The sequence below is a fragment of the Lethenteron reissneri genome, chromosome 10 (assembly GCF_015708825.2).
Source record: "Lethenteron reissneri isolate LAM-NWPU_2019-01 chromosome 10, ASM1570882v1, whole genome shotgun sequence".
Classification (NCBI taxonomy): domain Eukaryota; kingdom Metazoa; phylum Chordata; class Hyperoartia; order Petromyzontiformes; family Petromyzontidae; genus Lethenteron; species Lethenteron reissneri.
In genome coordinates this window covers 2,369,134-2,382,908 of record NC_083788.1, presented here as the reverse complement: position 1 = coordinate 2,382,908, position 13,775 = coordinate 2,369,134, and positions in this window count along the sequence as shown.

Genomic DNA, 13,775 nt, shown 5'->3' with positions numbered 1-13,775 from the left:
GACCATCGAGATGATCGTGGAGATGATTATGGAGATTGACATGGAGATGACCATCGAGATGACCATGGAGATGACCATCGAGATGACCATGGAGATGATCATCGATATCATGGAGATGACCATCGATATCATCATGGAGATGACCATATGGAGATGACGATCGAGATCACCATCGAAATGATCATGGAGATGATCATGGAGATGATCATGTAGATGACCATCGAGATGTTCATGGAGATAAGCATGGAGATGACCATCGAGATGACCATCGATATGATCATGGAGATGATCATGAAGATGACCATCAAGATGACCATGGAGATGACCATCGAGATGACCATGGAGATGATAATCGATGTGAAAATGGAAATGACCATGGAGATGATGATGGAGACATGATAATGGAGATAATCATAATTGAGATGATCATCGACATCATAATGGAGACGATCATAGATATGATAATGGAGATGATCATCGAGATGATCATGGAAATTACCATCGATATATTCATGGAGTTGACAATGGAGATCATGAAAATGACCATGGAGATCATGGAGATGGCCCTCGAAATGACCGTGAAGATAATGGAGATGATCATAGACATGATCATCAAGATGGCTATCGAAATGATGACCGTGGAGGTGACCACAGATGATCAGAGGTGGCCTTCAATGAGATGACTATCGAGGTGATGACCACGGAGGTTTAGGCTCTCGGTATCGCCCCTCCACCACCTCCGCCCCGCCCCCCTCCACACGTGGCCACGCGTGGCCGTGTATGCGCACGGGCGCGTGTGGCTGTGTCGCTCTGTACACGTGTGTTCGTGGCGGCATCGTCGTCCGTCATCTCAGCGCTGTGATCGTCGCCGTAGCCCGTCGCCGCTCTCGTGCCGTCTCGTGTTGTCCGTCCGTGTGTGCGTCTCTCGTGTTCTCCAAGCGCCTCTTCTTTTACACCACGATCGCTCTCGCCCTCAATGATTATGAAACGCGCGGGGCAGGGAGGTGGGTTTTATACCGTCGACGCAAAACGTTTCGAGGGCGTGGTATCGTTTAGCTGTAGGAGCTTGGGTGGGATAGGGGGTTGTTTTTTTTAATCGATTATGATGATTACGACGATGGTAACGATGATGGGTTTTGTTACACGAAGGCTGCGTGCGCTCAGCACCAGAAATGGGGTTAAGGGGGGGGTGTATAGGTTTTTTTTTTACAGACGGCACTTCCAAAAATAACGTGTTCTCTCGTCTGTGTTTTGTACATATTCTGTTTCGAATAAAAAGTACACACGCGTCCCGCAGAGTCTGTCGTCGTGGTGGTGGCTGACACGGTCGCATCGCAAGGCTCCTGTTGCTCACTCCTCCTTGATGGTCATTCCCAGGCGTGGCAGCACGCTGCTGTTTGGCCGTCACGAGTCGTGGAACCAATTTTGAATTCACGAGCAATTTATTTTTAACACGCGACAGGACGCCGCTTTCCGCACGGACGGGCTGTTGTATTTTTCTAATTTGGTAAATGATAGTAAAAAACATCTATCTTAATTTCAAGAGCCGCCATGCCACGTGAATACAAGACGGTGGGTCCTTAATAAATAACGGCACGAAGCGGTCGCTTAAAGAGCTGCAAGTGGCTTCGGAGACGCAGGTTTGCCCGATCCTTGACGTCGACGAATATGACCTCGCAACTCTCTTGCATGGAAGAAAACGAGAAATACACGTTCCCAAAAAGGCTTTCAAGAGGGGGACACACGAATGTTCACGGCTAATCCCCCATTACAGGGGGCAACATCGGAGAGTTCTGCATGGTGTAGCCAACGCTACCCTCGCCAACATGCGGAGACAGGGAAGGGTTCCAGTCAATTGTTTCCACCTTCACCGTCACACACAGCTCCCTCCTTCACACAACTCTCTCCTCTTCATCCACAGCTCTATGCTGCTGACGGGCCCTCGTCACCCCCATGGCCTCCTCTCCCATTCCCTCCCTTTAAACGCACCGCTTTGACATTGGCGTTTATTGCATGTTTCGGTGGAATTTATCCGAATGAGGTGTAAATCCTGATTCTAATATGTATACACATTTGATGGGTTCAGTCATTGTTAGCTGGGCCAAAGCCATCCACTCGTTAAACTCGAGAACCCGGTTCAATCACAGGCAGTGGCTGCAGCCCTCACTCCAACCCACGGTGTCAGTGGCGCCGGCTCGGCGCTAGGACCTCTGAGCTGCCCCAACCTCCTCGTGGCATCTCGAGCGGTGTGCCGCCACAAAGTTGTGCTAATTAGCAGGACCGACTCTTTGGTTCGGTGCGCCGTGAAGATCGAGCGAGCTCGAAAGTCTCCCGTTGCAATGAAAGGGGTTGAGAAATCGCTGCTATCGAGTACGTGGATGAACCTCTGATCGATCGGGGCTGTGGCTCTCGCACAGATCTGGAAGATCGCCGGCGAACGGTGGAACAGCGTGGACGTCCGGAATGAACGCCGCGTTCGAGACCCAAGCATCAACCACCGCACACCTCCTGGCATGGACAATCCTCTGCAAATACACCGCTGTCACCAGGAACCGCACCAGAACATCAACGGAACGATGCGCACGTTTTAACGAATGGAACATTAGAGACGAGACGCAACACGCAGCAGCAGGAGTGCGACTGTGGTCATGCAACTCAAGCTGTGGACCGTAGAGCAAACCCACACACACGTTGTGCTACATGGAGACTCGTAGAGACCCATAAGAGACTCGCAGAGAGAGAGGTACATTAAAGAGCAGCCACAGTGCGACTCAAGCTGTGGACCGTACAGTCAACCACCGTCGTCTCTTGCTCGAGGGAAAATGAGCTGACGTGACTGCAAGGTCACCTCGTGAGTCCTGTGTCTGTAGACAGACCACTGCCAGTGCAGTCGCATGCAGCTCAATGCGAAGCAGTGCTGGTTGAGATTATAAACTAAAGCAAAGTATTTATATTTAAAATTACCAGGTAAGGCCCCACTGAGCTATGTAGAGTTTCTTTTTTCAGCAGCGGCCTGGCTGTCACAAGTGAGAGCTCAACGAAGTGGCTTATCACGGAGACATTTATGGCAGACGCAAATAAAGAGACGCGTGTTTGTTAAATGTCGAGGGAAAACGCGGAGGACCTGGAGACAAATCCACGCGACCACGGGGAGAGAGACACCGCAAACTCCAAATAAACAACAGCAGGCGTCAGAATCGGAACCGAACGCACGCCCTCCTGTATACCAGGCGAGGAAGTAAACATCTCCTCGCCACCGTGGCACCCCACACAAGTGAACGCCTCGCCTGCCTCACAGTGGTAGGAGCTTATCGAATAGAAACAGATCAAGTGGCGTAGTCTCTTTCATATCTGTCTCTCCGCATACACTATATACATCACGAGCAACACATCCACGGGACCAGTTGTGTTGCCGGTATCGACATGGCGATGTCGGCAGAAGAGAGGCGTTTTACCCTTTCCGGAAATAACGCAGGAGGTGTCAAGACACCCAAACACCAAATTGACTCACCGATTGCAAGGCGTCGAGTCTGCATTAGCCGCACATTCACGGATTGGTGTTTGCATCGCCTCTGTGCTGCCGTTCGCCTCCTCGTGTCGTTGTTCTCTGTCCTGACAACTGGTGGGTGGGTCAGGGACATGAAGGAGGACGTCTCTGCTGGAGGCCACTGTCGTGTCAGGGACAAGGCGTGCATCATCAGAGCACGTCGCTTTGGATGCTTGACCACAAGCGCGACGTGTGGTCAATGCAGACTCGATGCCCTGCAGTCGGGGTGTCTATTTGGTGTTTGAGTATCTAAACACCTCCTGTGTTATTGCCGGAAAGGGTATGAAGACTTTTATATTTTAATCATCATCATGATAATCATTAAATTATATTGAAGCCGTTGAAGTAAACAGTGGTTTAAAATAAAATGTCACAATCAAATTCTCGAGTGCTGCTTGATTCTCAGAAAACATCCAATCTTCTAGGAGACATAAACACTGACGCATTGACAAGGGGCGAAGTTTCTCCAATGAACACGTGAATGCACATTTGAGCACACTGCACAGAGTTACACACTTCTGCAAACCTTGCCCGTTACACACAACAGAGAGCAGCATTATAGGATACAGAGCTACTATTGACCACGGTGATAATAGTAATAAGAGTAATAATCAGAGGAACTCGCTGACAGTCAAGACGATGGGGCCACGTGTATTCACTCTCCCTCCCGCCCCCGGCCGCCTCTGCCCACCCAGCAGCGGTCGCGTTGACCAGCGTCACTCACGGGGTGACGGTTGGTCACTCACGGGGGGGGGGGGAGATGGCACGAGCCCCCCCCCCCTCGTGCCCCCCACTAGCCCCTCCCCGTGCCCCCCACGTGCCTCTCGCGTCTCCAACGTTGTAACGATGACGAGGGACCACGTGCCGAGTTTGAATGTCGCCATGTTGATGATCGTGGTCGTTGCCAAGGGACACGACGGTCACGTGAGGCCCGTAACGGGCACAGAACTCCAGCACGGCGAGAAGACCAGACGTGTTTGTGTGATTCTGCGTCGTCCCTGCTCTCTTGAACGTGAACAGCGGCGACACTTTCAACAACCTGAGAATCCCATCGACCGATTATGCCACGAGAGCTTCCCCAAGGTGAGCGTCGAACTTTTAAAGGGAAATTATCAACATTTTTACCCCAAAAATGTCAATTTCTTCCCTGCACACGCACACACGCACACCACATACGAGACAGGCAGCACAGTAGAATAAGCTCAATGCTTATTTATATTCTAGATTTGAAGTTTTCGTCACTGCAGGGATCCATACTCTTTGGTTCTTTCGGTAAAGTCACGGACTTCAGCAATTGTTTCTTGCTGTGGTTGTCCCACCTGATGACGGACACTTGTGTTGCGCCCGAAACGTCGTGATTTAATTTATAAAAATGTATACCTACGTGACTCTAATTATATTGTACTAGATCTAGAATTAATATTGTACTAGCTTTACTACCCGGCGTCGCCCGGGACTTGGATTATTGTCTTGGATTAATACACGGAGGGTGGGGGGGGGGGGTGCGTGACGTCAGTATGCACACTGCGTGACGTCACTAGGAATACTGCGTGACGTCACCGCTCCCTGGCCGTGCAAAATGTATCATTATTGTGCCCCCCCCCCCCCCAAATACAAAAGTCTATTTTTATATTTTTTCCCATTGCGTACTGTCTGGAAGTTACCCACATGCCAAATATCAAGTTTGTTGCATGTTGGGAAGTATGTTAAACATTTCGAACAGACACATTCAATAATGTACCGTTTTTGTATATAGATGAGGTAAAAAGATCGTTTAAGTATTTATTCGTCCGAATTTGGTCAGAAGACGACGTGAAACTAAATCGACAGCACGTCAACAGCACTGCTGCGAAGGGAAACAGACACAATAGATGGCGCTGTTGAAGTGGGGCCATGACCCACGTGCACCTGCACCTGTGGAGGCCGCAGTGTCGCTATCGACACGGATCGTGCTGAGTGGTTGTGTTCTGGTGCAACCTGTTCGCCACTGCCCACGCAGCAGCAGCAGCAGCAGCACCACCCGTATGGTTTAATTGCGTGTTGGTCGCTTTAAATAACCAATCTCGCGATAAATAGTCACTCGAAAGGCTCGAAACGCCGAGCGGCCAGCAACCAGCAGCAACTTGTAAAGATCGCTCTGCGTGTGGGGTTTGGGGTTGGGCCAAGTGGTCGTTGTAGGCCGTGATTCGTGTCGGGGTGAAGCGGTCGCGTTGACAACCGTCACTCACGGGGAAGGGGCAATGGGGGGGGGGGGGCAAAGGACCCCCTGAGCGACCAACCGTCACTCACGGGGGGGGGGGGGGGGGGCAAAGGACCCCCGTGAGTGACCAACCGTCACACGGGGAAGGGGCAATGGGGGGGGGGGGGCAAAGGACCCCCGTGAGTGACCAACCGTCACTCACGGGGGGGGGGGGGGGGGGGGGCAAAGGACCCCCGTGAGTGACCAACCGTCACACGGGGGGGGGCAATGGACCACCCGTAAGTTACCAACCGTCACTCACCAATTCAAAATCATGAACTTTATTAATCGTGGATTATTCCGATGAGCTATAAAGCTCTTTTAAACGATTTCAAGAAATTACACCAATAACAACAAGTGAAAAGTAAGAGAAAAGTTAATCTCGAAAACGAAATGAGCTCCACTCTTTTTGTATTAAACCAGGTGAAGCCCACTGAGCTATTTAGTTCTTCAGAAGCGATCGACAGGCCCATGTCTGTCTCCAGTGGGAAATGTAGAGCCGCGTGTTTGTCCGCAGTGTAACATGTGATCGCTGTGCTTCTCCTTCTTCTTGCAGTTGGCGACCCCCGCGAGGGATCCCGCGGGGCTGTGCCCGGACCCCCTCCCCGGATGAAGCCCGAGGCGCGGCGCGGGTCGCCGTGCCGGAGCTGACGGGAGCCGCGCAGGCGGCGGCGGGGCCGCGTCTGGGGGCGGAGCCTCAGGTGAGGGGGCGGGGCCCCGGGTGGCGGGCGGGGCGGGGCCCGCTGGCGCCACTCAGCCAATCACAACGCTGGGAGTGCACGAGTGGGGGGAATTGTTATTGGATCATGATCGGCGACGTTTCGGGCAATGGTCCTTGTGCAGAGCACGTCAACAGTTGTTAGACCCTTTTATAACGTGGCCTGTAGAGGGTGGCCCAAAAGTCAGGACACGCAAAGTTATTGTATTTATCTTAACAAATCACAAAGGGTCATTGAGTTTATTTTTAACAAATGTTAAAACTGATATCCATTACCATTTTGAAATGCATTTAGCACCTTTTTTAAATTACAGCTACCTTTTTTGCATGCATAACAACGAACTGAACTCGTTCGTCTTTAGTCAATGGCAACTTCTTTGAATATTTTGTCAGTTTGGGGTTCCTCTAAAAAGTCTATCGTCTATATATATTTCAGAGACATTTAATGCAGATCACTTATCGGTTCATGGACTTAATTTGATTCATTTTGGAGAAAATTCAGTCTCACGTGTGTTGGGATGCCAGTCCGGATGGGAGGATTAATGGTGGATGTGTTGACTGTGTTGCTGTGGCAGGGCCCAACCATGACTGTGGCAGCTGGAGCAGAGGGCACCTCGTCCGGTAACGACCTCACGGTCTTGGCCCCCACCTCGTCCAACGAGGTGCTGGTGGCGGCCGACGAGATGCTCTGCATGCAACCCAGCTGCCTTCCCCATGGCCGGCCTGAACCCTCCCTGGTGCCAGCTACAGCACGCGATAACATCAGTGTGTCTGTGCTGCCTGCACCCCAAGGTGAGTGTGCGACCACGCGACCTCGTGACTTCTCGTTAGGGTGGCAGCCACCAACAGAAGGGCCACTTTGGAGCCACTGCTGTTGCCCATCATGAGTAACACGGGGAGCTTAAACACCTATCAGACAACGTGACAGGCACATCACATTATTCTCGAATTTGAGCTTCATACTTCAATGTGGAGCAAAATCTTTCTGGTTAATGGTGGCACCACGGGTGCTGGCTGGGGCCATGTTTTATCTATAATGGGAAATGTAGACCCAGAAGTACGAAATGTGATCGCTGTGCTTCTTCTCCTTCTTGCAGATGGCGACCCCCCGAGGGATCCCGCGGGGCTGTGCCCGGGACCCCCTCCCCGGATGAAGCCCGAGGCACGGCGCGGGTCGCCGTGCCGGAGCTGACGGGAGCCGCGCAGGCGGCGGCGGGGCCGCTAAACCAACCACAACGCTGGGAGTACACTGGGGTGGGTATTGGATAATGATAGGTGACGTTTCAGGCAATGTTCCGTCTGCAGAGCACATCACAGTTGTTTGCCCTTTCATACCGTCGCCGATAGAGGGTGGCCCACAAGTTAGGACACACAGATCTTATTGATTTATTTAAACAAATCACAGAGGATTGTTTTGTCATGGTATTAATAATAATAACAAAAAAAATGTTAACTTTTAGACTAAATGCTTAAAACGTTGCAATTTCAGTGGCACGATGAATGAAACTTTTGGGCCAACCTGTATTTTGTACTCCTATCATGTGTTGATATTGTTCGTTGTTGTAACATTCTTACCTGCCCCAACTGGACACCTATACGAAAGAGCTTTATAACTCATCGGATTCCTCCAGTCTAAATATCTATTCTGATTCTGATAATAATGTGTAATAAATATATAATGTGTGGTTAGATATAAAAAGTGACGTTTCAGGCAATGGCCTTTCTGCAAAACACATCACAATTGGCCCTTCACAACGTCACCTATAGAGGGTAGCCCAAAAGTCATGCCACATCGTGTCATCATTTTATTTTAACATGTAACAAAGCATTATGTTGTTTGTTTTAACAAATGTTAAAACTGACTTCTGTTTACATTGATGCACGATGTACGAATGAGCAATCACAGCTGTCCTTCTTTTGCATACGAATGACAATCAAACTCGTTCGTCTCTGGTCAATTTCCTGTCCATGTTTTCAATGTCATCTGAAAATGAAGAAGAAAAATAGATATTAATAATAACATCAAGTTCAAGTTCATTTATTAGGTATAGCCCTGTGAGCCATTCGGCTCTTGAATCGGGTGCAACCACAACAAACAAAAAAACATGAACAAGAAAACATCTTAAAGTGACTATGTGACTATTTGCAAACAGAAAATCCAAGAAAAGACGGCAAAACATTGCAGAAACGCTGTGTGCAAAAATCCCAGTGGGATGCAAGTCCGGAGCGAAACATTTTATTTTAGGCCACTAAATAGCAGTGGCAGCTCGGGGTGTACATCTCCTCTAGAGCAGTTTTGAGTGAAGATATCATAGGTAGTGATTCAAGTTGCAGTTTATTGGCAATAGCATTCCAGACCCTGGGGGCATCAATAGAAAAGGCCCTTCCTCCAGTATTTGTACGGCAATAGGGAATCTGAAGTTGGTAAGTGAGCGAAGACCTTAGGTCAAATTTGTTCTTTGAAACTGAGAGGAGATCCCGCAGATAATCTGCGGATTTTTTTGTAAGTACATTATGAATAAAAAAGATCTGGTGCACAAGCCGTCGAACATTAAGAGATGTTAAGTTTGACCCAATGTAGAGATCACAGTGGTGAGTCCTATATGGGCAGTTCAGTGCAAATCTTAAGGCCGGGTGATACATTGAGTCAAGCTTCTTCAGTGCAGTACTTGGGGCTGATTTATACACGATGTCACAGTAATCAAGTAGAGGCAGTATGGTAGCTTTTATCAATTCCAAACGGAACATAGGGGGGAAGCAGTGCTTGTGTCGATACAGAAAACCTATTTTTGTCTTTTTACCAATATAATCAATGTGATCTTCAAAATTCAGTTTTGAATCAAGGATGACCCCAAGATACTTATAGATCTTGACTTGCTCTATTTGATCATTATTTAAGGAATGTAATTGGGGGAAAATAACTTCCCGCTTTAGTCCTGGTGAGGAGCATCGCGTAATTGCCCGTCACGTGACGGGTATTTTCACGTCGTAAACGATCCACTGTGTTGTGACTTTGTCGATGACGCCACCTCTGCCGTCTTCCTCCGTTTAATCGACGTCTTCTTTCGTCTGCGACTCTTCTGGATTCATCTGAATGAACTCAAAATTACGGAATGTGACGTACCGAATGTAATTTTATCTTCTCCGAGAGTAATGTATAACAAACCTGCAAATAAAGAATGAAAATTGTAAATCACCTTCATCATTCTAATAGCTGTTGGAGTTTCCTTTCTGTCGGGAAGAAAGTAAACGAAAAGTTTCAATCGAAAATTAGTTTTGCAAACTTTATTTTTTTCTCACCTGTGAGAGTGAATGAAACAATGTAAACACGCAGGTTCTTGACTTATGTTTGTTGCAAATGCGCAATTGTTGTGGTAATTATTACATTATTATTATTATAGTATTGACTTACTGGATTCCCTATTGATGTGAATACTAAAAAATGAGCTGTTTATAACCCGGAAGGACGCGTCGTTGTGTTCACCAATTTTCGCTCAAAACGTGAGCAGAAAATCGCTTTTACCAAAATGAATTTGCACTCAGTGAGAGGAGCGGCCCTAGAGCAGCTGCTGCCAGCAACTGGCAACGCCCTCGGCCAACCACCCAATGGGCGCCCCACCCCCAAACCCCAAGGGCAGATCCAGGCTGAGGTTTCTGGTAAACTGGGAAACATTTTCCCCGATTTTAGGTATGATGATAACTTAATGTTTTAAGCGAATTTTTTTAAACAGAGGAATAATGATTCGGTCTGTCCGTTCGCCCGTCTGTCCAACCAATACATTCTCAGGAATGTTGAGAAGTGAATTATAATTCATATTCCCGCTGTATGCGCACAGGAATTGAAATAATGACATCGTCGTTATTTTATTTGTATGTTTACTGGTAGTAACCTCCTGGTTACACCAGCCCACAGGGGATTATTTGTACGTCCGTCGTGCAGGGAGGAGCTGGGTGGGGAGGGTGGGGCTGGGTGGCGAGGGTGGGGCTAGGTGGGGAGGGTGGGGGGTGGGAGGGGTGGGGCTGGGTGGGGAGGGGCTGCTCACCCCGTGGTGCCCTTAACACGTTCCTTCGGAGTGGGCAGGTAGGAACTTGGTTGGACAGCGCGCCGATCAGGGGGGGTGGCAGTTGGATGAGTGGGCGTGTTTACCCTTCCCCCCACCCTCCCCGACATCGCCAACCAATCGCGGCGTATCTCGGTGTTCGGTGGGGAGTAGGCCTCAGCAAGGTAAGGTAATTTACCCTTTTTACCGGGTAAAAGGGTAAAGGTGTCAACATGCCAAGGGGTAAGGTCAAGGGTAGGGTAAAGGTAGCTCGGAAGAATTACCCGGTAGGGTAAATGTAGCGCGAAGTATTACCCGGTAAATACGGTACCTTGTTTACCGCTAAAAGCTCCATGGCGCAGTCCATGGCCTCCATTTAATAAGTAATATTAAAAAATAATTTTTTTAAACACGCTTTCATTAAATCTACGAGTAATAACATAACTCCACGACTCCAGGAAGTGGCCCCGAAGCTTGCCATAACGTAAGGGACCGTGGTGATTTACAGCCAACGTCAGTTGAGCGTGGACAATTAGACCCAAGCCGAAACATAACATATAAAAATCATGTAAAAAAATTTTTCATGATAGAATATAGTATTGTCATCAGTATGCCATAAGTATACCAAGTGTGCAGTCGATACCACATTAGGAAGTGGGTTAAAATTGAGTTACAAGATTTGAGGATACGACAGCGATGACAACGACGACAACGACAACAATGACAAGCGTGTAAAATTGGAATCATCGAGAGTACTCTATATGAATAAAGCGCGCTATCTAGCATTTACCGTTATAAACCTTTTTCATGTGTAGTACCCTAGTAATTACCCTGTATACGGGTAATTTGTATGGGGTAAGGGTAAAAGGTAGGCTCTTGCTTTTTACCTTACCTGCTAAAGGGTAAAAGGTAAGGGTAGAGTAATTGTATTGTGGTAAGGTAGAAGGTAGGGTAAAGGTAGGCTCGTTGTTTTTTGTTTTTAACTTTTACCTTACCTTGCCGAGGCCTCGGGGAGGTGCATGGGTGGGCAGAATTCCGGATATGCACGACAGACAGACAGACAAATAATCCCTGGTGGGCAGTGTGGAACCTGTTGTTCCTACCTGTATAACACTCTAGGCAACTAAGACTCACACACACATACACTCACTCTCACACTGTCAAACTCACACACACACAAACTCTCACACTCTCAGACTCACACACACACACTCTCACAGTCTCAGACTCACACACACATACACTCACGCTCAAACGCACACAGACACTGACATCTCACACTCTCAGACTCACACACACACTCACCCTTACACTCTCAGACTCACTCTCACATTCTCAGACTCACACACACATACACTCACTCTCACACTTAGACTAACACACACACACTCTCACACTCTCAGACTCAAACAAACACTTACTTTCACACTCTCAGACTCACACACACACACTCTCACACTCAGCGTGGCGTTCGGGGGGGGGGCAGTTGGATGAGTGGGCATGTTTACCCTTCCCCCCCACCCTCCCCGACATCGTCAACCAATCGCGGCGTTGCTCGGTGTTCTGTAAGGAGGGGATTGCATGAGTGGGCGTGTTTACACCCCACCTCTACCAGTGGCCTGCCCCGCTCGGCGTTTTGGGGGGGGAGGGAAGTTGGATGATTGGGCGTGTTTACCTTCCCCCCACCCTCCCCGACATCCTCAACCAATCGTGGCCTTGCTCGGCGGTCGGTGGGGGGGGGGCATGGGTGGGCTGCATTTTGATGCACGACAGACAAATAATCCCTGGTGGGCAGTGTGGAACCTGTTGTGCCAACCTGTATCAACGTTTAAACTACTCACACCGGCTTGTGCCTGCCCTCACAGTCGGGCATATTTGCGGAATACACCACGCTGCCGTTGACCCTGGCCATTGACCGTTACTACCAGCTCCCTCCGCAGGAATGTGTTTTGCTCGAATTTTTGGCGCCCCACTTAACTTGGGGCCCCATGCGGCCGCCTGGTTCAACTTCATGAAGGGGTGGACGCCCCTGTTCAGTTACAATAACTTACTGGATTCTGAATTGATGTGAATTAAAAAAAGTGAATATTGATTATTGATCGCAAGGGGAAAGGTCGGTGTTCACTCATTTTAACAAATGTTCACCGTAAGTGCGAGCAAAAGTCATCAAAGTGAAACTGCACTGAGTTCAAATTCAAAGCAGATTCTGCTCCTTTATTTCAATTTCTATTGGAAGTAAAAAAAAACCTATTATCTCGCACAAATTAACTGAATAGTTTATTTATTATTCAATAATAGAGGGTGTCAAAACGCAAAGATAAAATACAAACACAGGGGATATTTAGGGAGAACATTGATTTTTCGTCTCACAACAAACGAATAATTAGTCACAATTTTAATCTAAGCCTATCAAGAGGAATTTAGCATATATATAAGCTGGGTTGGAGGTGGAAGAAGAGCGCCTTGACAAAATAATTTGCATATCAATAGGAATTTATCATATTTATGGGAAATGCGTAGGAGGTGGGCTGGGGGGTTTCAAAGTCATATTATGCCCATTCATTATGCAGGATTAGCAGCATCAAAGGGAGGGGGTAGGGGGTAGCATTAACATTCCCACCCTTTGTTAATGCTACCCCCTACCCCCTCCCTTTGATGCTGCTAATCCTGCGTAATGCATGGGCATAATATGACTTTGAAACCCCCCAGCCCACCTCCTACGCATTTCCCATAAATATGCTAAATTCCTCTTGATATGCAAACTATTTTGTCAAGGCGCTCTTCCCCCCCTCCAACCCAGCTTAAAAAGACGCTCCAAGCCTGGGGTTGTCATTCAGACTCTGTCTTCTCGACAGACCTGTTCTTCACCTGAGGACGGCTGCTTGCGTTGTGGCCGAAACGTCGTGAGAATTATTTTATGTTTTATTTTTATTATTTTATTACTTCCCTTCTACGTGACTTTACCATACAGTATACATTAATTACACATTATTATTATTATCTGTAATTAATGTAAAGAACCAAAAAGATGAATCCCTGCAGTCACGAAAGCTTTAAATCGAAATATATACTGTATGATTAAATATATAACAGGTGACGTTTCAGGCACTGGCCCTGCTTCAGAGCACGTCACAGTTAGTCCTTCATGACGTCGCTAATAAGAGGCTGGCCCAAAAATCAGGACACATCGGGTTATAATTGTGTTAACAAATAACAGATTGTTATTTAGTT